The sequence below is a fragment of the Anthonomus grandis genome, chromosome 1 (assembly GCF_022605725.1).
Source record: "Anthonomus grandis grandis chromosome 1, icAntGran1.3, whole genome shotgun sequence".
Lineage (NCBI taxonomy): Eukaryota > Metazoa > Arthropoda > Insecta > Coleoptera > Curculionidae > Anthonomus > Anthonomus grandis.
Genome location: NC_065546.1, coordinates 14,526,384 through 14,541,078, shown reverse-complemented (window position 1 = coordinate 14,541,078; position 14,695 = coordinate 14,526,384).

Below are 14,695 nucleotides of genomic sequence, written 5' to 3'. Positions count from 1 at the left end.
GTAGTGCCTTTTGAAAATATTTTAAGTCTAAGAAATATAATTCGGAAATTTATTGTAAAATTGCTTTATTCAATGCCTGTCATAGCCCAAGATATTGTTATGGCAAAAGCATAAAAAGAATTATTTGATAGAGAAATTAAAAATACACTACACTCACACAAAAGACCAAAATATATTTCTATAAGAAGACATTACTCCATTATTATTATTAGTAGTTAGTAGTTAAGCCGAAAGTTATGCCACGATCTCTTCCGATCCATCAAGAAGGCTGCTTACTTAGGCTAGTAGAATCTCCAAGAGGCAAAAGGAAGACGATTTCTAAAATGATATTTTCTTATATTCTACAGCCAAAGCTTGCATAAAGACCAGGTTTTTATACAAATGCAAAAATGTAACTCGTGATCCCGTAAATACTGCAAATAATGCTTTAAATAGTACTGAAATCTCGACTACGTTTGCTATTTAAAGGAAAACCTTTCACTAAAGGGTGTAATTTGCTATGATTATAGCTATTAATGTATCAAGGGCATTGTAAGGACGATAATGCCCGGAGGGTGGAAATAGCACTCGTCAAGTTTGACAATTTAAAATTATGTACTTCGTTTCCATAGTTACGAAACAATGTTTCATGGCTTCTTTTATTCAAGGGAAAAATAATAATATTGATTTGAAAATTTTAACATGATTAGTAATAATTTACTGTAATTTTAATAATTCCCGATTTTCGGAAAAATAGTATGTAGACCTCGTAGGAAAAGCCACATTCCCGGACGCGACTGGCAATTTTTACGATCGTTACGAAATGTTAACCTTTCCTACTAGGTATACAATATGCCATTTAATGACGTTATTTTATCATCACAAAAAAGGGGAATTTTGCTGACTACGTCATTAAATGACCATATTTTGATTTTGATTTTTTGACCTCATAGGTCATTCTGTGGTTGCCTGGGTGACATTTTGTTGTCTTTCGCAGATAAGTGAAGGTTGCACCCTATCAGCGGAGTTCTGAAACACTAGAAGGAATACACATCAGGCGGGAACTTGATAGAATGCTGCGTCTATTTTTTTAGAATGTCTAGTACCTAGACATTTAAGGGGAACGTCTGATAGGTTGATCGGTATCCTACTATCAGCTCTAAGCAAAGTTGTGGAATGCTTAATCCTAAGGGACACCAAAAACTGCCACTAATTGACTTCAAATTATCCTTTTTGGAGGGAATATTGTTCATTCATCGGATTACTAGACTCTCACAAAAAAAACAGCTAGCATTTACGTAACATTTTTACAACTTACATGAATTCTCTGAAAAAAAATTATTTAATTGACTTATGTTTTGGATTGTGTAGTTTTTTGTCTAATCATGTTTTATTTATATCTTGGTGCATTTTGACTAATATTGCTTCTGTTTTGTTTTATTTCATTACTAGTTTTATTTTAGAACTTTATCGCTTTCAAATATTTTTCTTCTTTGGCTTCAGACTCTGCTCTGTTTATTAGATTATTTCCGTGAAAACAATTAGAATCTTTTTATTATTATTATTATTATTATTATTATTATTATTATTATTATTATTATTATTATTACTCAAGCATATTTTGAGCTATGATGTCATTTGAAACAAAAATCATTAAACTTGGGACTGACTTTATCAATAAAGGCAGATTCGGTGGTATGACTCATAAAATAGAATATTCTTCCTAGCTGGTATTGTAGAATAGATCAGCCGATAAATAATTGAAAAAAAGTTGCTGAAAAATTCGCTTTGTACTCTTTTGCTTTCGGGATAGTGCGAACGAGGAATTAATAAATATTTGTAAATCCTATGATGTCCTAAATGTGCCTTTTTAATAAATCTTCTTAAAAATTAGACCTATACTTAGACCTTTTGCTCAATAATATCAGTATATTGATAGATATAGATGATGCGGCTGCGCAGCTGGTAAAAACGTTTCCCAAGTTTAGAAATTTGATCCTATTTAATGTAAAAACAATTAGTATGCTAAGTTTAAAGTGTTATTATAGTATCGACTCGTTATGGGAAGAAAAATAGTAAATTTGTCAAATACTCGAATAGACAGAATTCCAAAATGCTAAAACTTAATCAACGTATCGAACAAATAACAACAAATGGCATAGGTAAAGGTCGAAACTCACAGCTTTAAGAAAAATATAACTGAAACGACATCTAAGGCAGGAAACAATATACCTCAATTGGAATCAATAGGTAAATTAACACAGAAGTTATTAACGTTTGAAATTTCTTTATCAGAGAACCTAATAGATATTCGCCAGCAAATATCTCGCTTAAAAGCCGAAATAATAAAACAAAATATGGCCGCAAATAAAATTAAATACCATTTTAGTTCCCGGATTCAAGGAGACTGTTAATTTATAACCCGGTATGAATGCAATGGTATTGACAAAAAGATTGGTATTTATATTTATGAAAAAAATGTTTTCGCCGTACCTAAATCGCTATATCAGATGGTGAGATGGCGCTGATAGAGTAGCGTACCCGCAAAGCACTGGCCGTGAATTTTTTACTAAATTTGTCAGTTTGTAGTAATAAATATAAGTGTTTTACATGTTCTGTGAATGACTAATGTTGAGCAGCAGTGAGTGCTATTACAGTTTGCTCCAATAGTGCCATAATAACATAGAAAAAGCAATTTAAACTAAAAGTAATAAACGTCCTAAACTGACATCTGTCAAGATGGTGTTCAAGAAGGCGGAACTGGATCAACTAAGGTGTTTAATTACAGAAATATTAAACGAGAAGCTTAGCGACGATTTTCGAAAGACTATCTCTCGAACGGTCGTTGAAACTGTTCGAGATATGTTTAATGACAAATTTAAAGAAATTAAGGAAAATATTTCTACGCTTAATGACGAAGTCTCCAAAATAAAAAAAGAAAACAATCGCCTGCGCAAGGCACTCGATGACCAGGAACAGTTTTCTCGAAATAAAAACATCCGAATATTTGGACTTCAGTACACAGAAGGCGAAAATATTAACACGCAAGTTTCTAATTTCTTTACCAAAAAAATGAATATAAACATTGCTCCGTCCGACATAAAAAATTCCTACCGAGTTTTTGCCAAAAATCGATCGCGAGAGGATCAGCCGCCGGCAGTACTAGTCTCATTCCGCGATATTAACAAACGGCTGCAAATCTTAAAACAGCGAAAATGTTTAAAAAACTCGGGAGTTGTAGTGAAAGAAGATTTAACTAAGGCAAGACTGACACTTCTAAGTGCGGCAGTTTCTAAGTTTGGGGACAAAAGTGCATGGTGTCATTTTGGAGTTGTGTATGTGAAGGCTGGTGGTGAAGTACATAGGGCTGATGACGAAGGAGACCTAATAACAATAAGTGAACAATGCAAGTAGGTGACTTTTATGTTTTATTCATATATTATATCTTTTTTTTATTTTTATGTTTTTTTTTCTATTGGGTTCATTCGCAGAAGTAGTTAATAGAGTTTTGTAAATTTTTATTGATAATGGTAGCATTGCGTATTATGCTTAGCTGATAGCAGTTTAGTAAGTTGATATAAATTAACCATAAACAGGGTTTTATTAAGTAAATAAGTTTTATTATTCTACCTTCGTTTGTTATTTCAAAAAAAATTCACCTATTGATTTATCTGTCATTTATTGCTCTATTACTAAACCCTTAGGATTTTTTTCTCATTTTGTAATGTTAGCAAATAACAAAATTTTTCTTCTTTTTTTCTATTACTACAAACTTATTTTTGTATTTAACTAAATAAACATAAATTTAATGTTTTATATAAAAGCCTTAATTAAAATAACTACAATTGTGAAAAATATAAATTTGGCTAGAAATTATTTGGATATTGTTTAGTTTAATGTGATTGGTCAGTGTTTGGTTTTGATGCACTTAAGTAGGATTAACGTTTACTACACTACAGTGGTTTTAGATTATTTTTTTTCTCCTAGGAGGCTTTCCTTTGTTTAATATTATAGATCCCATCCGATCCTTTTCTTACCACTCCTTTATAACTTATATTATAATTTGTTGAATTTATGTTGTGTGCTCATGTTAATGTCAGATCACTTCTTAATAACTTTGATATTCTTAAGAATCATGTGGCGGGCCGGGACTACGGTGTTATTGGCATAACGGAGAGCTGGTTGTTTCAGGGCATTGACGATCAGGCTACTTTCATTGAAAACTACAACTTTGAAAGGCAAGATCGATACACTAGAGGTGGTGGGGTTGGTTTATATATCCACAACACATTAAATTACTCAATTATATATCGCGAGTGCGCTGATGCAATCGAGCATTTATGGGTTAAAGTAAAGATTGAGAATGAAATAATTATAGTTGGAGTTATTTATAGGCCGCCAAGGGGAAATTATAATGAATTTTTGTCAATGTTTGAGGACACTTTAATAAATCTTAACACATTATGTGATAAAATTTTATGTTTTGGTGACTTTAACGTAGACATGCTTAAGTTGGAGTCGAGTAGGGTTGATGACTTAAATGGGATTCTTGATACTTTTGATTTAAAACAGTACATTTCTGAACCAACGAGAGTCTCTAATGGTTCGTTAACTCTCCTCGATCTAATATGCTATAATTCGGATAATTTAGTTGACTCTGGTATTATAAATATACATATATCGGATCATTGTTTAACATACTGTAATCTACAACTAAATAAATTAAATAAGGAAAACAATATGTTTTCTTACAGACCTTTGACACGAATTAACTTTGATAATTTTCAGATTGATCTGGAAGGTGCACCCTGGCATCAAATTTATGATACTGAAGATATTGATGAAAAGGTGTCTATACTTACTAATCATATGCTTAATATACTAGATATTCACGCACCTCTTACTGTTAAAACTTGTAAAAATAGACCTTACTGTCCATGGATTACTGATAATATAAAAATAATGAAGCAACACAGAAATCGGGCTTTAATGCGCTTTCGAAAAACAAGAAATTTGGAACATTGGAACTATTATAAGCAGATAAGAAATTTTACCACCACCGCCGTACGTAATGAAAAAAAGGCTTATTTAAATAACAAATTTCAAAACTGCACTACTCGAGACAAATGGAAGGAGCTTTATAAACTGAATATAATAAATTACAAATCTAGACAAATTCCCGAACATCTAAAAAAAGTCGATGAACTTAACGACTGGTTCAGTCATTTAACTTCTAATATTACTCCTCCGACAAAAGAAACCTTCAATTTCTATAAATCTAATCAGAAGTTTCCACCATTATTTTCTTTTACACCAGTGGATGAAAATTTAGTATCAAATTTAATTATTAAACTTAAATCTAAGGCGTTTGGGCCTGATAATTTAAACACAACATTAATAATCTTTTTTGTCCATTTATAATACCATTTATTACCCATATTATAAATAGTTGTTTGTTAAACTCGTACTTTCCAAAATCTTGGAAATCTGCTTTTATTTTGCCACTTCCTAAAAAAAATAATCCCTTAAATTATGGCGAACTTAGATCAATTTCAATTTTACCAGCCCTTTCAAAAATCTTGGAAAAAGTGATGGAAAAACAAATTACCGCCTATGTTACTGATAAGAATATTATATTACAAAAACAGTCGGGATTTCGAAAGGGATTTAGCTGTGTTACCGCTCTTACTGAAGTCACTGATGAGGTTGTCGCCAGTTTGGACAGGGGTGATGCAATGATTTTAATACAGCTTGATTACTCTAAAGCATTTGATATGCTAAATCACGAACTTTTGATTAATATTTTACATTATTTCGGTTTTAATACTACAGCTACTAAATTAATTTTATCTTTTTTAAGTGATAGGATACAACGAGTTTTAATTGGGGAAGATAAGTCTAGGGTGGCTAGAGTAAGGTCTGGCGTCCCACAGGGTAGCATTCTGGGTCCTTTGTTGTATAGCATTTTTACGTCGGCTTTTATGGATAAATTGCAATTCTGTAAATACCATCTCTACGCCGACGACACACAATTATATTTGTCATTTAATGCTAGTAATATTGAAAGAGCTAATTTATGTTTGAATGCTGACCTTGCTCTAGTAAATAGAGTCTCGACAGATCATTCTCTTAAATTGAATCCAGCCAAGAGCGTGGCAATGTTATTTTGTGGTGATAATAGCAGAAGGGCGGTTTTGGATCATGTCCAGCTAATTCTTAATGGAGAACTTATCCCTTTTCATGTCTCAACTAAAGCTCTAGGCCTAATCATAGACGTCAAGCTAAAGTTCACAGATCACATTACAAGTTGTCTTAAGAAAGGATTTTCAATGCTAAAAAAACTTTACAAGCATAGATCTTATTTGTCAAAAGAAACAAAAAAAATTTTATGCGACTCATTAATTCTATCCCATTTTAATTATGCAGATACAGTATATGGTCCATTTTTAGACTGCGCTAACTCTGCAAGAATTCAAAAATTACAGAACTCGTGCATAAGGTTTATTTGTGGAATTAGACGTAGGGAAAGGGTATCACATAAATTAGTCGATCTTAAATGGCTTAATATGTTAAATCGCCGAGAGTTGCACTCCATATGTTTTTTTTATAAAATAATAAAATTTAAAGCACCACCATATCTCTATAATAAGCTCAGATACCGTACTGACGTTCACAATATAAATATTCGCAGACATGACCTTTTGTCTATACCTTTACATAAGAAAGAAATCTTTAAAAAGTCATTTTCTTACAATATTGTGTCCAAAATTAATAAATACAAAATTTGGGATTTTTCTAAATCTACATCGGCTTTTAAAAAATCAATAAAAATGGTTCTTTCATCTAAACAAAATAATATTTAATGCATTGAAATAATTTATGTTATTTCTTTTTAATACTGACATCAGTATATCAGTCAGTAAATCAGTCGCCCTGGTTTTGCTCTCTTTTGTGTCGGGATTCCGTGTTTGGATCTGGCGCGCGTGTGGAAATATAAATTTTTATATGTATATTTTTCTCTACTATAAGAGTCTACAACAGAAATATAGTTAATATACCTGTACCCCTCGTTCCTCCTTTCCTGCCTCCTATTAGTAAATAATAAGTAAGCTAGGATAATTTAGATTTCTTTTCTTTTCGGTTAGTTATGGATGTAGGGTATGCATGCTACTCGTACAGTTTATAATGCGGTTCGCGATATTTTTTTTTTTTAAATTATAAGTGTAATATTCAAGGTCTTAACAGCTCCTTCTTCTGAGGGTAGCTGAAACATGACCTTTATTTCCTCTTTACAGTTATATGTTGAATTAATATACACTGATGGATTTCTTTTTCTTTGTATTTATATTGTAAACTTATTTATATCTATGTGAGCATATGTAATATCTTATGAGGAAATATAAACAGTCTATTATTATTATTATTATTATTATACGGTTACTTTTGGTGTAAGTTCAACTCTGGAGTAAGTTATTTCTGGTCTTTAGGACAATTGGAGAACTTGCCATGAAGCAAAAGCAAAAGTATCCCAAAGCTTTGAGAGTTTTGTTAAAGAATATTTTTGTAGACGACATTTGCGCTGATGCCAATTTAATAGTCAGCCTTGTAGGGCAAAAGGATTAAGTTGAGCTTTTAAAGTCTGGTTGATTTAAATTAAAGCAGTGGGTAGTAATGATTGCAAGTTATTTTTATCTCTATCCCCCGAAAAATGCCAAATTCCATTGTCACTTGAAGGAAATAAGGAACCCCTATTTTCATTAAAGTTTTGAGACTGCAGTGGCATCTCCATTCTAATACTATGTTTTTTTATATCAACCTTCAAATAAAACTTGTACAAAACGTAATATATTAAGCAATATTGCTTTGATATTAGATCCCTTAGGTATGTAAGCTTCAATTTATTTTTTTTGCAAAATGCTTAGGGCAAAAGATTTGGATTTCAGAAACAGGGTAGGACGATCATGTAGAAACATCTAATTTTGATATTTGGAATAACTTTTGAAACTTTAATCTCCAAGACACATATTTTCTGTAGAAATTGTTCGATATCAGCTACATGGTTTCTCTGACGCAACCGAGCTAAGCTACGCTTGTGTTTATTTGATATTGGAGCTTATTAATGACGTAATGACAACATCACTGGTAATTGCAAACTCTCGAGTTAATCCCTTAAAACTGTCAGCCTACCTCACCTTGAATTTCTTGGCACTACACTATTGAGTGAATTGCTTTAGTTAGTCATTGACACCTATTTCCCGCTAATCAAACTAAATCAGAACTTCGCTTAAGTTGTTCTCCATTGGATTTCTAGTTCTGCATATAGATGGAAAATCTTTGTTGCAAACCGAGTTAGTCAAATACAGAAGAAAGTACCTTCTAGTATCAACTGGTTTCACGTCAGATCAAAAGAAATCCCTATCGATATTGCTAGCCGTGGTAATATGCCTGCCAGTTGTGTGAATAATCCATTATGGTTTAGGACCACTCTGGTTAAATCGTTTCCTATTGCAATTTAAGAAATCCTTATTTTGAAAATTCTAATCGACATTGCAAACCAGAAAGAAAAATACATAATTTACGTAACCGTAAAATGTCATTTTTTAAATACCTTATTGGCTAAGTTTTCACCCTTAAGTCATATTCAAAAAATTCTTTGTCAGTGTCGTAGATTAATCTATAATTTGAAAAACAGAGACTGTTATCTTAGAAGACGTATTATAGTTTTTAAACACCAAGAAGCCATGCTTATTTTGCTTCTGAAGCAAGCAAGCCAAATATATTTCTTAAAATTATTTTTAGAAATCCAAGGTGAATGAATTATTACTAAAACTTTTTAGAATAATTACTCCCTTTTCAGACAAAAAAGATTTTGTTTGTATGAGTGGATGCCTCAGACATACGGAAACTATCCCTTTTGACGTAAAATATCCACTTTTACTTTCTGGAAAATTTGCACCCCGGGCTAAATAAAATTCATCATTAATTTACTCCACCTACATTACATTTTTTTGTATATCACAACTTAAATGTCTTTAACAATGGTAGTAGAAATTATGCAGGACTTTTAAGTATTTTTCCAGGTCACTTGTATCGTGGGTCTACAGAATTTAAGGTATATATCTTTGTATTTTTGTTTCTTTTATTACTTGGGCTATACATATTAAGGTGGTTTTATATTATTTCATCCCAGTTTTTAGGAGATTTATTGCAAGGCATTTGTTTTTTGTAGTCTGTCAATTTTGGAATGAATTAGTAATTTAAAATTAATGCAATTAATGTGATAAAAAAATTAAAAAATGGCTGTAAACCTTTTTTTTATAAGGCTTGGGTATCCGCTCACCTCCAATTAAAACTTGTACACACAGGTAGCCTTTGTTTACATATATACCACATTTTTCCTTTGCACTTCTTATATAATATAATAAATCTTCTTATATAATAAATCGACTTAATTCCTACTTAAATAGTAATACTTCCTTGATAAAAACCGTGTTGAAAAAGAATAATATTAAGAATTCATCTCCTGTAGCTATCAGTAATTTTGTCTGGTATAATTAACTTAAAAAGCTTGCTAATAAAAGAAAATAATTAAATTTTACGGTAATTCACCACTGCATGTCTGTTGCCACTCTCAAACATGAGTATTAAGTAGAAAGCTGCTGTTATATTTATGGAAAAAAACTTAAATTAAGTGATCATTTTAAAATTCTCTGAGAACAGAATGTCTATCTTTTAGATTTTCAGTATTTGGCTTTCCTCGGTGATAAGTATCAAAATTTAAAAGAAATAAGTCCGCTGTATGTAAGTTTTTCTTTTGATTTATTTTGATCAAATTATTGCAAGAAAAATATTAGGCAATATATTTGTTTAAAAAAAACATCCGTCAGACATAATAAAAAAAACGTGACACATTTAAACATAATCCATCTTAATTGCTGTAAATCGTGGAGCACACAACCTTGAACTCAATTTTATCGGAGTTCATCTGGCCGCTGTTAGGAGTAAATCCTCGGTACTTACTTTGCCGCTTGTGATTAAAAATAAGATTAATACCTTTACAATAGGAAAATATGTTGAAAGGATACCGCGAAAATACCTGTTTCAATTAACTAGAAGTACCCCTTTCGGCTCCAGGAGGCATTATTAGATGGGGAATTATTAGTGCTTCGTATTCGAGTGCTTCGATCGGTGACATTTAATGGGCTCTCGGAAAACGGCCGTCAGATAAGCTAAAGTGAACATCCCTCGATATTTTATTAAAACCATAAAATGCCCTTGAGTAATAGTGATGAAGAATTCGCGGAAATTAAAAGTACCAATGAAAGCGCGCAGTTGGTATTTTAACTTACTGTTATAGTGTTTGCAATCTAACGAACTATTAAAAGAGCAACTTATAACATCATAAAGATCTTAAGAGTGAATGTTAATGTTTTTTACAAAGATATATGTATGGATTTAAGAAGAATATCTGCTCAGACCAAATAAATACTGATGAAACGTATTTAGGAATAACATTAAATAGGTATTGTGTATTCATGTAAAATTTCACATGAATAAAAAGATCCGTACAAAGATATCTTAAATCAATAAAACTTATTGAAGTTTTTAGTATATTTAAAATAAATAACTGGTTTCTTGTATCCCTTTTTAATTACAAATCACCCAGTAAACTAGTTTGTTAAAATTATTTAGTAAATAATTTATTTCTATACTAATAGCATAGTAAATACTGTAAATATTTTAGGATAATCCTGGATATTATATTTATTAGCAACTTGGATATTTCTTAAATATTTTCCTTGAACATTTCCTGAATTTTAATTAACATTATTTTTTTACTAATTCTTATTTTCGAAGATATGATATCTGGTTTGGGACTGCTTAAAAACTTTTTAAAATGTACTGCTTTCTGTGAAATACTTAAATACTTACATTAATGATGAAGTTAATTAGTTTACTAACCTAATATTATGAATTTTTGATATCTTGTGCTATAGAAAAAATTGCAAATGCCACCTCTTTGTTTAACGTAAAATGATATCTCTAAAAAATAAAGCTTCAAATAAATAAATGTAAGCAAAAAAATTGAAGGTTGATTAGGAATATTACAAACAATTGACTTTTGACAGTTTGACAGACAATTTGACAGTTGAGTACAGTTATTGAATCAGAAAAGCAGGGATTTTTAAAATATTATAATGACAATAAACAAAATAACAAAAAGTCGTGGCAAAAGCTTAATAATCTATTATGTAATAAAAATAACTGTCATTCATCAGATAACTTAAATAAACCTGATAAAATAAATAAATATTTTTTTAATGTATTCAACTTAAAATAACCAGACTATGATTTCGTCAATTTTTGTTCAACAATTTTGCTTAGAAATTTTAACAAACTCTATAACTTCTCATTTGGTCATGAAAGGTCCAGATGATTTAAATGTTGAAATGCTTACCTATGCTGTCTGTTTTATATTACCCTATCTCGCAAATATACAAATGCTAAAAATCCAGGGATATTTAAAACATTAATCTTTTGACAATTATTCATTTCTTTTCTTAAAATAATTGTTGCAATACTGTTGGCTTGTTCTCTAATATACGTTTTGTGCCTTTATTTAACTTTGAATATTGACTTTTTATAGAGTATCTTCAATTTTTTTAAAAAGGACCAGTAGTAGGGGGTGGGACGACATTTTTTTTTTGTAAAATATCAACTCCTGGGGTCAAAAAAGTTGCGTTGTAGCAAAACATAATTTTTAAGCATAAAAATAGTCCCAACAAATATTTTTCTTCACTGCCACAAAGACCCTCTGTTTTTTTAATATAAAAAGTCGTGGTGGCAGTGGAAAAAAATTGAAAATTATATTTTTTTAGAAGCAGATCTTCATATTTTTTTATTATATAATTTTTGAAACGCTTGAACCTGCGGACTTCGACGTCATGTGGTTCAAAATAATCGCCAGTGGTGCCACGAAATTTATCTGCTGTATCTACAGACCACCAAGCGACACCCAATATAGACGGCTCTTTTTGAACCTGGTTAATTGCATTAACCATCTGCAAATTGACTACCCAAGCGCAGAAATCATCGTCATGGGTTATTTTAACGTTTACAATATCAACTGGCTGCGGTTCTGTAACAGGAACGACGATGAAGGACGAGAAGCTGAGCTATTTGCCACCATATGCGGGCTTACGCAGCTTGTGGAGGAACCTACCAGAATCCCCGATCGAGACGGCGAGTTCGCGAGTCTCCTAGATCTCGTCTTAGCTTCAGACCCTGACTCGAACACAATATCAGTACATGCCCCCCTAGGAACATCGGACCACAAATTGATAACAGTCTCTTGCCAGTTGGAGGTTAAAACGCAGGATCCTCCGATGCCGCGGAAGGTATGGCACTATAAATCAGCAGAGTGGGACCATCTTCGGGAATTTATCGCGCATTCCCTTGGAAAGAAGTCTGCTTTAGAACCAATAACATCTCAGAATGTGCAAACCAAATTACAGAGACGATCTTGGCAGGAATGGAAGCTTATATCCCTTTTTATACTAAATGCAGATCAAACAACAAGCAATGGTTCAACCTGAATTGCAAAAAGGCAGTAAACACTAAAAACGCAGTATATCACAAATTCTTAAACCATTTAAGAAAAGACAAAATGTTCCCAATACAAATCTCAACTTGAATCATTTTTAAGCAACAGTGAAACCTTGTTTGACATAGCGAATTGTAAATGTAAAGGTAAAGATGCTGAAACCATTTCATGTAATTGCCCAAAGAAATAAAAGGTAAACTTTTATTCCTTATTAGTTTAACAAACTTTGTTTAAAAATTTATTACCCATTTTTTAGATACCTCGACTGGAAAGAGCATTTCTTCTAGACCAGAGAACTTGCCGCAAAATGAGGATTGGTTCCCTTGATTTAGTTGAGTCCCAGAAACTTTTGCAAAAGGAGAAAAAAGCTTTCACAGTGGCTACGTCGCATACTTCAGAATCAACTAGTGTAATATTCAATAAAAAAAATTTATCGTCTTCTGAATTACTGACAGATGTGTGTGATAAATCTGACAGTGAAGATATGGACTCAGACTTTTCCAATTTGTATGCAAGCTCTTTCAGCGCGACGTTGCCCGAGGTATTTAATTTCCCACTCAGTACATCAAATTTGCCTAGTACTTCAGAACGCAATTTGAAGGAAATACCGAGATTAGCTGAAATACTAGACCGGTATTCGGTTTCCGACCGAGCAGGAGTAGCAATTGCCTTAGCGGTACTCCTAGATTTTGGTGTTATAGGTCCACAAAGGAATACAAATGTCGTCGATAAGAACAAAATAAGAAGAGCAAGAGAAAAGAAAAGAACAGAAGTTCAGGACGATTCTATTCCATTATTTTTACGTGGTCTCTACTTTGATGGACGGAAATAGGTTGCCCCTAAGACATCTATTTGAAAAACTGGATAGCAATACCAGTGGACCACGTGCGTTTTCTGGGCCTCTTGGAAAGCAAATGCAAATCTGCAAAACGCTTCCTGTAACTTTATTTTTAAAAATAGAATCATCAGTTGACGAATTCCGAAGCGACGATCTTAGCATAGATCAAAAATATCTGTACGATATTTATCAAACAGTTAAAAGCGGTGTTTGTTTAGAACAACTGTCTAGGAGGCAGCCTGGGAAAATGGTTCATTCTCGCTGGCTTACCACTGCTTCCCGTATTCTTCGTTTATATGTAGCAGCTCAAAACCCTTCAGAAAATTTACAAATACTAAGCCATTTTGTAATGAAAGTATATGCGCCCATGTGGTTTTGCATTAAGGCTCAACCGTCATGCATTTATGGTGCAAGACATTTATTGAAAACCATAAGACTCTGCGACTATTTACAACCAGAATTAAAAGATTTAGTGTATAAAACCATTCAAAGAAATGGATACTTTGGGAGCCCAGAAAATATTATTTTGTCTATGTTATTTGACGAACGTAAATACATAAGACAACTAGGATTCCAAAGAATTTTGAAGAGTAGGCAGTTAAATTACAAAGATCAGCGACATTTTATAGTACCAGAATTTATTTTTGACGCTAAGGAGTATTTTGAAATTATCGACTGCCAAAAAGTTTTATGGACAGAGCCTCCTGTAACTATAAAACTATCAAAGGACCAACTAGAGGAAGTTGTTCAGAATCCTGAAACCAGTCTTTTGGCATACGTAACAGCATTCCCTTGTTATACGCAAGCAGTTGAGAGGGGTGTCAAAATAGTAACAGAAGCTTCGGCCTCTGCTGTGGAAGTGAAAAAAGAGACGGGTATATACGAAACAGGCTAAAGTCAAGGGAAAATATGCCCAAATATGAACCAGAAAAAGACTTTTGTTTAAACTGATGTATTTTTTTTCTTAAAAGAGTTACGCTTTGTTTTTTTTTTACTTGTAGTTTCATTTACAAATAAAAAAATATTTTTTTTTAATATTTTATTAGGTGTTTTTTATTTTCGTTTCCTTTTTATGCAATTAAATCAAGGTAAGCTCCGAAAATAATTTTTTTCAAAATCAGACAATAAGAATCCATCCTTACCACTTCCAGAAAGTTCAAGGTATGACTGCAGCCGATTATCATCCTAGAGTTCAATTTTGTCGATGGCTTCTGGATCACATCATTGCACTACCAAATTTTTTACGATATGTTTTGTGGACCGATGAAGCCTCT